Consider the following 13157-nt stretch of genomic DNA (forward strand, 5'->3'; position numbering starts at 1 on the left):
TATTAAATATCAATTTCCTCTCAAGAAAGGTATGGAACACTTCCCTAGAAAGAGAATGAAGTTACCTTATGATTCTATTATTAGAACAAATTATGATGTTGATGCTTCATCTCTTGATGTTACTTGAGATACACTTTCGCGCCTAGCTGAAAGGCGTTAAAGAAAAGCGCTTATGGGAGACAACCCATGTTTTTACTCCAGTATTTTTGTTTTATATTTGTGTCTTGGAAGTTGTTTACTACTGTAGAAACCTCTCCTTATCTTAGATTTGAGTTTTGTTGTGCCAAGTAAAGTCTTTGATAGTAAAGTAAGTACTAGATTTGGATTACTGCGCAGTTCCAGATTTCTTTGCTGTCACGAATCTGGGTCTACCTCCCTGTAGGAAGCTCAGAAAATTAAGCCAATTTACGTGCATGATCCTCAGATATGTACGCAACTTTCATTCAATTTGAGCATTTTCATTTGAGCAAGTCTGGTGGCCTAATAAAATCCATCTTTACGGACTGTTCTGTTTTGACAGATTCTGCCTTTTATTTTGCATTGCCTCTTTTGCTATGTTGGATGAATTTCTTTGATCCATTAATGTCCAGTAGCTTTATGCAATGTCCAGAAGTGTTAAGAATGATTGTGTCACCTCTGAACATGTGAATTTTTATTATGCACTAACCCTCTAATGAGTTGTTTCGAGTTTGGTGTGGAGGAAGTTTTCAAGGATCAAGAGAGGAGTATGATGCAATATGATCAAGGAGAGTGAAAGCTCTAAGCTTGGGGATGCCCCGGTGGTTCACCCCTGCATATTCTAAGAAGACTCAAGCGTCTAAGCTTGGGGATGCCCAAGGCATCCCCTTCTTCATCGACAACATTATCGGGTTCCTCCCCGAAACTATATTTTTATTCCGTCACATCTTATGTACTTTGCTTGGAGCGTCGGTTTGTTTTTGTTTTTTGTTTTGTTTGAATAAAATGGATCCTAGCATTCACTTTATGGGAGAGAGACACGCTCCGCTGTAGCATATGGACAAATATGTCCTTAGGCTCTACTCATAGTATTCATGGCGAAGTTTCTTCTTCGTTAAATTGTTATATGGTTGGAATTGGAAAATGCTACATGTAGTAACTCTAAAATGTCTTGGATAATTTGATACTTGGCAATTGTTGTGCTCATGTTTAAGCTCTTGCATCATATACTTTGCACCCATTAATGAAGAAATACTTAGAGCTTGCTAATTTGGATTGCATATTTGGTTTCTCTAGAGTCTAGATAACATCTAGTATTGAGTTTTGAACAACAAGGAAGACGGTATGGAGTCTTATAATGTTTACAATATGTCTTTTATGTGAGTTTTGCTGTACCGTTCATCCTTGTGTTTGTTTCAAATAACCTTGCTAGCCTAAACCTTGCATCGAGAGGGAATACTTCTCATGCATCCCAAATACTTGAGCCAACCACTATGCCATTTGTGTCCACCATACCTACCTACTACATGGTATTTATCCGCCATTCCAAAGTAAATTGCTTGAGTGCTACCTTTAAAATTCCATCATTCACCTTTGCAATATATAGCTCATGGGACAAATAGCTTAAAAACTATTGTGGTATTGAATATGTACTTATGCACTTTATCTCTTATTAAGTTGCTTGTTGTGCGATAACCATGTTTACGGGGACGCCATCAACTATTCTTTGTTGAATATCATGTGAGTTGCTATGCATGTCCGTCTTGTCCGAAGTAAGAGAGATCTACCACCTTCATGGTTGGAGCATGCATATTGTTAGAGAAGAACTTTGGGCCGCTAACTAAAGCCATGATTCATGGTGGAAGTTTCAGTTTTGGACACATATCCTCAATCTCATATGAGAATAATAATTGTTGCCACATGCTTATGCATTAAAGAGGAGTCCATTATCTGTTGTCCATGTTGTCCCGGTATGGATGTCTAAGTTGAGAATAATCAAAAGCGAGAAATCCAAAATGCGAGCTTTCTCCTTAGACCTTTGTACGAGCGGCATGGAGGTACCCCATTGTGACACTTGGTTAAAACATGTGCATTGCAAAGATCCGGTAGTCCAAGCTAATTAGGACAAGGTGCGGGCACTATTAGTATACTATGCATGAGACTTGCAACTTGTAAGATATAATTTACATAACTCATATGCTTTATTACTACCGTTGACAAAATTGTTTCATGTTTTCAAAATAAAAGCTCTAGCACAAATATAGCAATCGATGCTTTCCTCTTTGAAGGACCATTCTTTTACTTTTATGTTGAGTCAGTTCACCTATCTCTCTCCACCTCAAGAAGCAAACACTTGTGTGAACTGTGCATTGATTCCTACATACTTGCATATTGTACTTGTTATATTACTCTATGTTGACAATTATCCATGAGATATACATGTTACAAGTTGAAAGCAACCGCTGAAACTTAATCTTCCTTTGTGTTGCTTCAATACCTTTACTTTGATTTATTGCTTTATGAGTTAACTCTTATGCAAGACTTATTAATACTTGTCTTGAAGTACTATTCATGAAAATTCTTTGCTTTATGATTCACTTGTTTACTCATGTCATTACCATTGTTTTGATCGCTGCATTCACTACATATGTTTACAAATAGTATGATCAAGGTTATGATGGCATATCACTTCGGAAATTATCTTTGTTATCGTTTTACCTCGCTCGGGACGAGCAGAACTAAGCTTGGGGATGCTTGATACGTCTCCGACGTATCGATAATTTCTTATGTTCTATGCCATATTATTGATGATACCTACATGTTTTATGCACACTTTATGTCATATTCGTGCATTTTACGGAACTAACCTATTAACAAGATGCCGAAGTGCCGGTTCCTGTTTTCTGCTGTTTTTGGTTTCGAAATCCTAGTAACGAAATATTCTCGGAATTGGACGAAACGAAGACCCAGGGGCCTATTTTGCCACGAACCTTCCAGAAGACCGAAGAGCATACGAAGTGGGGCCACGAGATGGCGACACCACATGGCGGCGCGGCCAAGGGGGGCCCGCGCCGCCCTATGGTGTGGGCCCCTCGTCGAGCCCCCGACTCGCCCTTCCGCCTACTTAAAGCCTCCGTCGCGAAACCCCGATGCGAAAAACCACGATACGGAAAACCTTACCGAGACGCCGCCGCCGCCGATCCCATCTCGAGGGATTCGGAGATCTCCTCCGGCACCCTGCCGGAGAGGGGATTCATCTCCCGGAGGACTCTACACCGCCATGGTCGCCTCCGGAGTGATGAGTGAGTAGTTCACCCCTGGACTATGGGTCCATAGCGGTAGCTAGATGGTTGTCTTCTCCTCATTGTGCTTCATTGTTGGATCTTGTGAGCTGCCTAACATGATCAAGATCATCTATCCGTAATACTCTATGTTGTGTTTGTCGGGATCCGATGGATAGAGAATACCATGTTATGTTAATTATCAAGTTATTACATATGTGTTGTTTATGATCTTGCATGCTCTCCGTTACTAGTAGAGGCTCTGGCCAAGTTTTTGCTTTTAACTCCAAGAGGGAGTATTTATGCTCGATAGTGGGTTCATGCCCGCATTGACACCGGGACGGTGACGTGAAAGTTCTAAGGTTGTCTTTGTCTTATTGCCACTAGGGATAAAACATTGGCGCTATGTCCGAGGATGTAGTTGTTGATTACATTACGCACCATACTTAATGCAATTGTCGTTGCTTTGCAACTTAATACTTGGAGGGGTTCGGACGATAACCTCGAAGGTGGAATTTTTAGGCATAGATGCGAGTTGGATGGCGGTCTATGTACTTTGTCGTAATGCCCAATTAAATCTCACTATACTTATCATGACATGTATGTGCATTGTTATGCTCTCTCTATTTGTCAATTGCCCGATCGTAATTTGTTCACCCAACATGCTTTTATCTTATGGGAGAGGCACCTCTAGTGAACTGTGGACCCCGGTCCATTCTTTTAATACTCGAAATACAAATCTGCTGCAATACTTGTTTTACTGTTTTCTCTGCAAACAATCATCTTCCACACAATACGGTTAATCCTTTGTTACAGAAAGCCGGTGAGATTGACAACCTCACTGTTTCGTTGGGGCAAAGTACTTTGGTTGTGTTGTGCGGGTTCCACGTTGGCGCCGGAATCTCCGGTGTTGCGCCGCACTACATCCCGCCGCCATCAACCTTCAACGTGCTTCTTGACTCCTACTGGTTCGATTAAACCTTGGTTTCTTACTGAGGGAAACTTGCCGCTGTGCGCATCACACCTTCCTCTTGGGGTTCCCAACGGACGTGTCAACTACACGCATCAGATGACATCCTAGATGGTCAGCTTCTCTCGGCTATTATTGGTAATATTTCAGAAGTCGATTTAGAACACGTAGAGCTTAGTTCTGATCTACAAGCTTCTGAACGTGGTTCTCGATCGTCGGCTGGAAAGAAATCTCGTAGATATAGCAAGAATACTAAATCTAAAATAGTTTCTCGATGAATGGGATGTTTCGGAATAGCAGAGGTCTTGGTGACTTGGCTAAACATTCCCACATTGCCGATGGTTGTAGAGATTATGATTTAGATTTCATTGCTATATCGGAGACGGGTAGGCGAAATTTCACACAAAGTTTTCTCGACCGACTCGTCAGGCGGGATTAACTTTCAGTGGTTTTCTCGCCCGCCTCGTGGTAGATCCGGTGGCATTTTACTTGGCGTCCGTATAGACACCATGACTGTCTTAGCTAGTTCTGATGGAGAGTATCACATTAAGCTCGACATTCAGAATAAAGCAGACGGTTTCACGTGGAGTCTGGTTGCTATGTATGGTGCCGCCCAGGATGCTTTTAAGGCTGCCTTTTTACGTGAGTTGGTAAATCTTACAAAAGATAATCCTTATCCAATTTTAATCGGAGGCGATTTTAATTTGTTGAGATTTCCTCACGAGAAAAGTAAAGGCCGTTTCGATGGACATTGGCCTTTCTTGTTCAATGCTCGTCATTGATAGCCTTGATTTAAGAGAGGTGTTTATGTCCGGTCGACGGTTTACTTGGGCCAACAGCTTGCCCGAACCCACATACGAGAAACTAGATCACGTGTTGATGGATACCGAATGGGAAAATAAATACCCTATGGTGTCAGTCCGTGCACTAGAACGTATTGAAAAACTGTCTGACCATGCTCCCATCCTCCTAACTACTGGGAATCCCCGTCCTATTTGTAAACGGCCGTTCAAATTTGAACTTGGTTGGCTACATCGAGAGGGATTTCATGATATGGTTAAGAAGATTTGGGAGAGACCGGTCGGGGGCAGCACTGCAATTTTGAGATGGAATAATAAGATGCGGACAATGCGCAAACATCTCTCTGGTTGGGCTGCCCATACGGCCGGTATCCTTAAAAAAGAGAAGGCTCGTTTATCAAATGTAATTGATGAGCTTGAGGCTGTTGCGGAGGTTAGACCGTTGTCTACGCAAGAGATTGAACTTAAAAATCAATCAAATGCGCGGATGGCGAGTCTTCTTCGCGAGGAGGAACTCAAATGGTATCAACGTTCCAAAGCTCAATTCATATTGGAAGGAGATTCAAATACGCGATATTTCCATGGCTTAGCCAATGGGAGACATCGGAAAAAACGTATTCATTCTCTTATTCAAGATGAAGGGTTGATTGAAGGCCATGAGCAACTCAAATCTTACATTACTAATTATTATAAAGGTCTGTTTGGTCCTCCGGAGGAAAGCACCTTCTCTCTTAATGAGGACTTAACGGACGATATACCCCAAGTTTCTATGGAAGAAAATGGTCTACTAACCGCACCTTATACTGAGGAAGAGGTTCGGAAGGCAATTTTCCAAATGGAATGCAACAAAGCACCGGGTCCCGATGGTTTTCCGGCGGAGTTTTATCAAACTTTCCGGGATACGATTAAATCGGACCTTCTAGATTTGTTCGGTGACCTACATATTGGACAACTAGAATTATTTCGTCTAAATTTTGGTGAAGTAATCTTGTTACCGAAAGTTAATGAGGCGAGAAAGGATTCAACAATATAGACCTATTTGCCTCTTAAATGTAAGTTTCAAGATTTTCACGAAAGTGGCCACCATTAGACTTAATACGGTTGCGGATCATGTTGTCCAGCCATCACAGACAACCTTTATGCAAGGAAGGAACATCCTTGATGGAGTGGTGGTCTTGCATGAGACGGTACATGAGATGCATTCTAAGAAATTACATGGGGTTATTTTAAAACTAGATTTTGAAAAGGCGTATGATAAAGTTAAGTGGTCTTTCCTACAGGCGGACACTCAGGATGAAAGGTTTTTCTCCACAGTGGCGCGCTCTAATAAATGATTTTGTGTATGGAGGTAGTGTCACAATCCGGGTTAATGATGACACCGGCCACTATTTCCAAACACGAAAAGGGTTACGCCAAGGGGATCCGTTATCACCGATGTTGTTTAACATTGTAGCGGATATGCTGGCTATACTCATAGAGCGGGCCAAGGCTGATGGCCGGATTGAAGGAGTGATTCCACATCCGGTTGATGGTGGTTTATCTATACTTCAATATGCCGACGATACAATTCCGTTTATGGATCATGATCTTGAAAAAGCTCAAAATCTGAAATTAATTTTGGCGGCTTTTGAGCGAGTTGTCGGGATTGAAAATCAATTTCCATAAAAGCAAATTGTTCCGTTTCGGTGATGCCCAAAACGATACGGCTCTGTATACGAGTTGTTTGGTTGCGGGCAAGGCCAATTTCCTATTCGTTATTTGGGTATTCCGATTCATTATCGGAGACTTACAATCGCGGAATGGAAATTAGTGGAAGAAAGATTACAAAAACGCCTTAGTAGTTGGAAAGGTAAATTGTTGTCCCCGGGAGGAAGATTGGTACTCATTAATTCGGTACTCACAAATATGGTACTGTATATGTTATCATTCTTCATCCTACCGAAAGGAATTCTGCATAAACTCGATTACTATCGATCCAGATTCTTTTGGCAAGGGGACGGCGAGAAAAGAAATATCGACTTGTTAAGTGGAGTATAGTTTGTAGTCCCAAAGATCAAGGAGGGCTTGAAGTTCATGACACGGAGGTCAAGAATTCAGCTCTTCCGGGTAAATGGCTGTTTAAGCTACTTGCCGAGGATGAGACTTGGCAAACTATTCTTCGGAGAAAGTATATCGGTTCGAAGACATTATCCCAAGTGGTTTGGAAACACTGGGGATTCTCACTTCGGGCTGGTCTTATGGCGACAAAAAATGTATTCTTTCGCCATGGTACTTTCTCAATCGGGAATGGAGCACGAGATACGGTTACGGGAAGATGCTTGGCTAGACAATGCACCCTTAAGTGAACAGATATCCTGCTGCAGTATAGGATTGCTCGTCGCCAAGGTGATACCATTGCTACTCGTAATGGCTACCTCACCTCCGAATGTGACGTTCGGACGGGTTTTACTTGGACAAAGACTTGTGGCATGGAATACCCTAATTCAACGGCTCGGAGATATTCATTTATCACCTGAACCGGACGAATTTAGATGGAACCTTCATGTAGATGGTATCTTTTCCGTAAAATCTTTCTACAATGCGATCCTTCTTTCTGACTTACCAGTTGACAACAATAAGAAGATTTGGAAGATGAAGATACCATTAAAAATTAAATTTTTTGGATGGTATCTTCGTCGTGGGGTTATTCTCACCAAAGACAATCTTGTTAAGCTAATTGGCATGGAAGTACACGGTGTGTTTTTTGTCATCAGGACGAAACAATCAAACACTTATTCTTCCAGTGCCAGTTCGCGAGATCTATATGGTCTGTCATCCAAGTAGCGTCTACCTTGTATCCTCCGACTAGTGTCGCCAATGTCTTTGGCAATTGGCTTCATGGTATAGATTCAAGGTTTAAGTTGCTTCTTAGGGTGGGGGCGCTAGCAGTTATCTGGGCGCTTTGACTATGTAGAAATGACAAGATCTTTAATGACAAAAATTGTTCTTTGTTGCAGGTCATCTACAGATGTACAAGTATTCTCCGTTCATGGTTACCTCTACAGCGAGTGGAGAACCGACAGCTATTTACGGAGGTCTGTACACGGTTGGAGGCTACGGCAAGGGATACTTTTTCCCTATATGGGTAGCAGCATAGTCTACGGATAGATGCACCACCTACACTTTAGGCGTTATATGATTCATCGTTCTGATATGTATCTCGCCTAGTTTTTATTATTTATCCTTTTGGACTTGAGACAACAAAACGGCTGTGTGCATCCTGGTTATGCAGAGGCTGGATGTAATTGCTTATTAAAGTAATAAAGCATCCTTTATCGAAAAAAAAACACAACTCCATAATGCTGCAACCGTGCAATCAAACATCTGATGCAAAATCTCGGGTGTTTTTTTGGGGAATGCTTTAGTCCTTTTTTTGCAGATAGGTTCGCGTAGCTGTGTGCCAATTCCTCGCGGAACAAGTGTCCAATGATCAGGGCCATAAAGGTCCTCTAACAAATTAAGAACCATAGGAATGATCAGACTCGCTACATTCTGATGTGCTACGGAGTAGTTAACGAACTTAGCGAACATCTATACCCATTTCACGAGATTTTGTTCGAAACAGTTCAGTAAAATAAGGACTGAATGACGCCTGAAAGGCTGAAATTAACATAAAGCTTCTACTATTTAGTTTAAAAATGTAAAGGTTCTATATAAGCGGTAAAACCAGTGATCACGAAACAGATGAATAGAGAGTACAAGATACTGTTAGCTCGATCTAATCGTTCACGCATCGCCGCCTAATCCAGCATCATTCTTACAAAAACTTCAAGTGCACAGATCAATCAAAGTAGGACTAATTGTACAGTTGAAGCGACAATTCATGAAACACGAGTTGTGGTCGGAATGTAATGTCTAATCCCTGCAGCTGCAGGAGCCGAAAAGTCACTCAGTTGCACACCTGCTGGTTTAAATCCTGCCAGTTTTCTGATGAAGCTTGTACTAGCAAACTGCGTGCATAGTAAGCAGCCCACTGGACTGCTAGCTGGCCCTTGGAATTTCCCACCTAGTGAAGTTGTTAACATGTAGTATGTCAAACACCATAAGTGCACGGAACTAAACTAATTTGCCATCCCCTTTCAAGGTCACATCACACCAACAAGTGCAAGTGACTACTTCTCCATCCCAAAAGGGCAGCAAGATGTGCCAAGAAAACTGTTATCTTGTCGATCCACGCGATTTATTTTACTCCACTTGGATGAAGGCAAGTGTTAAACAGAACAGGAAGAATATACTCCGGGTTGGGTTAAATACTGGACTAAATAAGATCGCCGATCTCTTTGTATCAGGTGCATTATTTAGTGGAGCCGGCCGCGAGACCATCGATCGCTTTCAGCATCCCGGGCCATCTTGGCTGGAAAGACGGAGAGACAATCTACCCATCGAAGAAGAGCAGAAGATAGCGGCGCCAGCAGACATTGTCTGGACGTCGCCGTCCATCTTATCGGAAATATACGTAGGCGCATACGTCGCCAGCACCCAGCAAGAGTGATCATCAATTCAGCTCAATATATTTTGTCCAAAAAGAGAGTGATATGGATATCCAGGCCTGGTACACTAGGACAGCCATTGATATGATGACTAAGTCTAAGGTTGTACCAGTATTTTATCATAGTCTTGTTATTAGGAAATAATAATGTAGCCAGGTCATGTGGTAGGCCAAATTAGGGTTATTAGTGTATCCGTTGGGATTGGACCTGTCCAATCCAACTAGGGCTAGGCCCATAGTGGGGCGCCCTAGCCCAATAGGGGCTGGCCGGCCACCCTCCCCCTCATATAAGGTGGTGGGGCGGCTAGCTGAATTCCTATTGTCCGCTTATAGCGGGAGGGATTCGGCGCTCCGCACAGGGGCAGTTGTTTCTGGGCCGGCCCATGTAGCTAGGGATGTGTGTTATTTCTCTGTTTTTCTTTTGTTTCGCCGGTTTTCTCTGGTTTTCTTTCAATTTTCCGATTTTTCTGTCAGTTTTTTGAAGTTTTTTTTTTGAACCTTAACTTTTTTAAAAAAAATTAGAAACTTTTAATTTTCTTGAACTTTTTTAATCCAAGCAATTTTAATTTTGAACTTTTTTCATATTACAAATTTTGAACTTTTTTTAATCCGAATTTTTTTAGATTTTGGCATTTTCGATTTTTGAACATTTTTAAAATTTGACTATTTTTAGATTAGAACAATTTTTAGATCTAAACATTTTTTAACTCGAACATTTTTTGGACTCAACATTTTTAAAGTTTGAACATTTCTTAGATTAGAACAATTTTTAGAACTAAATATTTTATTTAATTTTTTCGGATTCAGGATTTTTAAAGTTCGAACTTTTTTAGATTAGAACCATTTTTAGATCTAAACATTTTCTTAATTCGAACATTTTTTGGATTCGACATTTTAAAGTTCGAACATTTTTTTAGATTAGAACGTTTTTTAGATCTAAACATTTTTTTTAGTTCAAACAATTTTTAAAGTTTGAACATTTTTCAGATCCGAACAATTTTTTAAATTGAATATTTTTTAATCCAAAATTTTATATTTTGGAGACTTACGTATATAATAGTGAACACTGAAGGCACTCCCACCGGATAGAAGCGTTGAAGCGACCGACAAAAACATAACAAAATGACATAGAAATAGCTACGTGCAGAAGAAGTACAATTTTTTTAGGCACAAACAGTGCATCGTCCAAAGCGATCCCGATGCAATAGCAAAATAAATGGGCCAAGCCCATCACCCCGCAGGTCTTGACGCGATCCCGAACGGAACCATCGCTTAAAGCGTTGGATAGGAGCGCCCGGCGGCTAGGGTTAGGTTTAGTTAGTTTTGATTCAGATCATGTAGAACCTTGGGTTCCAGTTATCACCATCCCTGCGGGGTTGGCTCCATGACGGCGTCTCGGACGTTCGTCTAGTTATTCAATAAAGGTGTGAGAGTTCTTGAGTTGTCAAGAGTAATCATATATGCTTGAGTATCCTTGAATCTGTCAAGGGATTTCAAGATCTATCGGTCATTTGGATCATCAAGGTGCATCGTGAAAGGTCGGGAAAACAGTCCTCATCATGTGGTATCAGATTGCTAGGTTGATCATGATGCAGATTGGTTTGTTGCTCAGTTGTTTCTGCTCGATTGTTGTGGCTACCATTGGGTACGTCGCCGCCGTGCTGTTGGTGAAGATCAAGGAGGAGGAAGTGGGCGGCAGAGTCAAGTTCCAGAGGCCTTCGTTCATGCGGAGGTGGTGGCTGCAAGGGAGAGGAAGGAATTGTGTTGCTGAAGCTCTGCCACGACAGGTTTTCGCCGGAAATCCGTGCCGTGGCAAGAAAAATCGCGAGGAACAAGTCGTTTCCGTCCGGCGGCCGGCACCAGATCCGGTTGACCGGCTCCACAGTCGGGCCGATCCGGTCACACGGCCGGTAGACCGGCCCCCAAACCGGCAGTCCCGACGCTATGTTCGGTTGGACCGGCCGGTAGGCGGTAACCATGTTTCTGGGGACGCCATCAACTTTTACCTTTGTTGAATATCATGTGAGTTGCTATGCATGTTCGTCTTGTCTGAAGTAAGGGCGATTTTCATGATCAAATGGTTTGAGTATGCATATTGTTAGAGAAGAACATTGGGCCGCTAACTAAAGCCATGATTCATGGTGGAAGTTTCGGTTTGGACAATCAATCCTCAATCTCTTATGAGAATTTTAATTGTTGTTGAATGCTTATGCATTAAAGAGGAGTCCATTATCTCGTTGTCTATGTTGTCCCGGTATGGATGTCTAAGTTGAGAATAATCAAAAGCGAGAAATCCAATGCGAACATTCTCCTTAGACCTTTGTACAGGCGGCATAGAGGTACCCCTTTGTGACACTTGGTTGAAACATATGCTATGCAATGATAATCCATGTTAATCCAAGCTAATTAGGACAAGGTGCGAGCACTATTGTATACTATGCATGAGGCTTGCAACTTATAAGATGTCTTACACATAACACATATGATTTATTACTACCGTTGACAAAATTGTTTCTTATTTTCAAATTGAAAAGCTCTAGCAGAAAAATAGTAATCCATGCTTCCCTCTGCGAAGGGCCATTCTTTTACTTTATTGTTGAGTCAGTTTACCTATTCTTTCTATCTTAAAAGCAAACACTTGTATCAACTGTGTGCATTGATTCTTACATGTTTACCTATTGCACTTGTTATATTGCTTTATGTTGACAACTATCCATGAGATATACATGTTACAAGTTGAAAGCAATTGCTGAAACTTAATCATCCTTTGTGTTGCTTCAATGCCTTTACTTTGAATCTATTGCTTTATGAGTTAACTCTTATGCAAGACTTATTGATGCTTGTCTTGAAAGTACTATTCATGAAAAGTCTTTGCTATATGATTCAGTTGTTTACTCATTGTCTTTACCATTGCTTTGAATCGCTGCATTCATCTCATATGCTTTACAATAGTATGATCAAGATTATGTAAGTAGTATGTCACTTCAGAAATTATTCTTGTTATCGTTTACCTACTCGAGGGCGAGTAGGAACTAAGCTTGGGGATGCTTGATACGTCTCAAACGTATCTATAATTTCTTATGTTCCATGCTAGTTTTATGACAATACTCACATGTTTTATATGCACTTTGTATCATATTATGGCATTTATTGGACTAACCTATTAACAAGATGCCACGGTGCCGGTTTACGTTTATTATGTCTGTTTATTGCAGAAAAGGCCCAAAAACCAAAGTGCTCGGAAAAATCCAGAAAAATCACGAAAATTCTATTTCACCGGAAGACTCACGGAGCCAGAAGGGCCTGGCCAGAGGAGGCCCAGTGAGATGACCCAGCGTACCACTGCATGGTGTAGTACACAAGTCGTTGACATAACACAAGTGAAACACCGTTCCACTCATATTACATCCCTCAGAGTGGTACAACAGAAACATATGCGAGTCCAAGGCATGTCTATAGAAGTACACACGAACTGTTTACATAAGATCAACACAACCTCCTACTTTACAGTGAGGTAAAACTTCAAATAAAGTTCCAGAAGAACGACTCGTAGTCTATCTTATTGCTAAATTAAGTTCAAGAGCTACTTGGCTTGCTATAGAAATCTAGCTACTTAGGTG

Source organism: Lolium rigidum, chromosome 7 (genome assembly GCF_022539505.1).
Source record: "Lolium rigidum isolate FL_2022 chromosome 7, APGP_CSIRO_Lrig_0.1, whole genome shotgun sequence".
Classification (NCBI taxonomy): Eukaryota; Viridiplantae; Streptophyta; class Magnoliopsida; order Poales; family Poaceae; genus Lolium; species Lolium rigidum.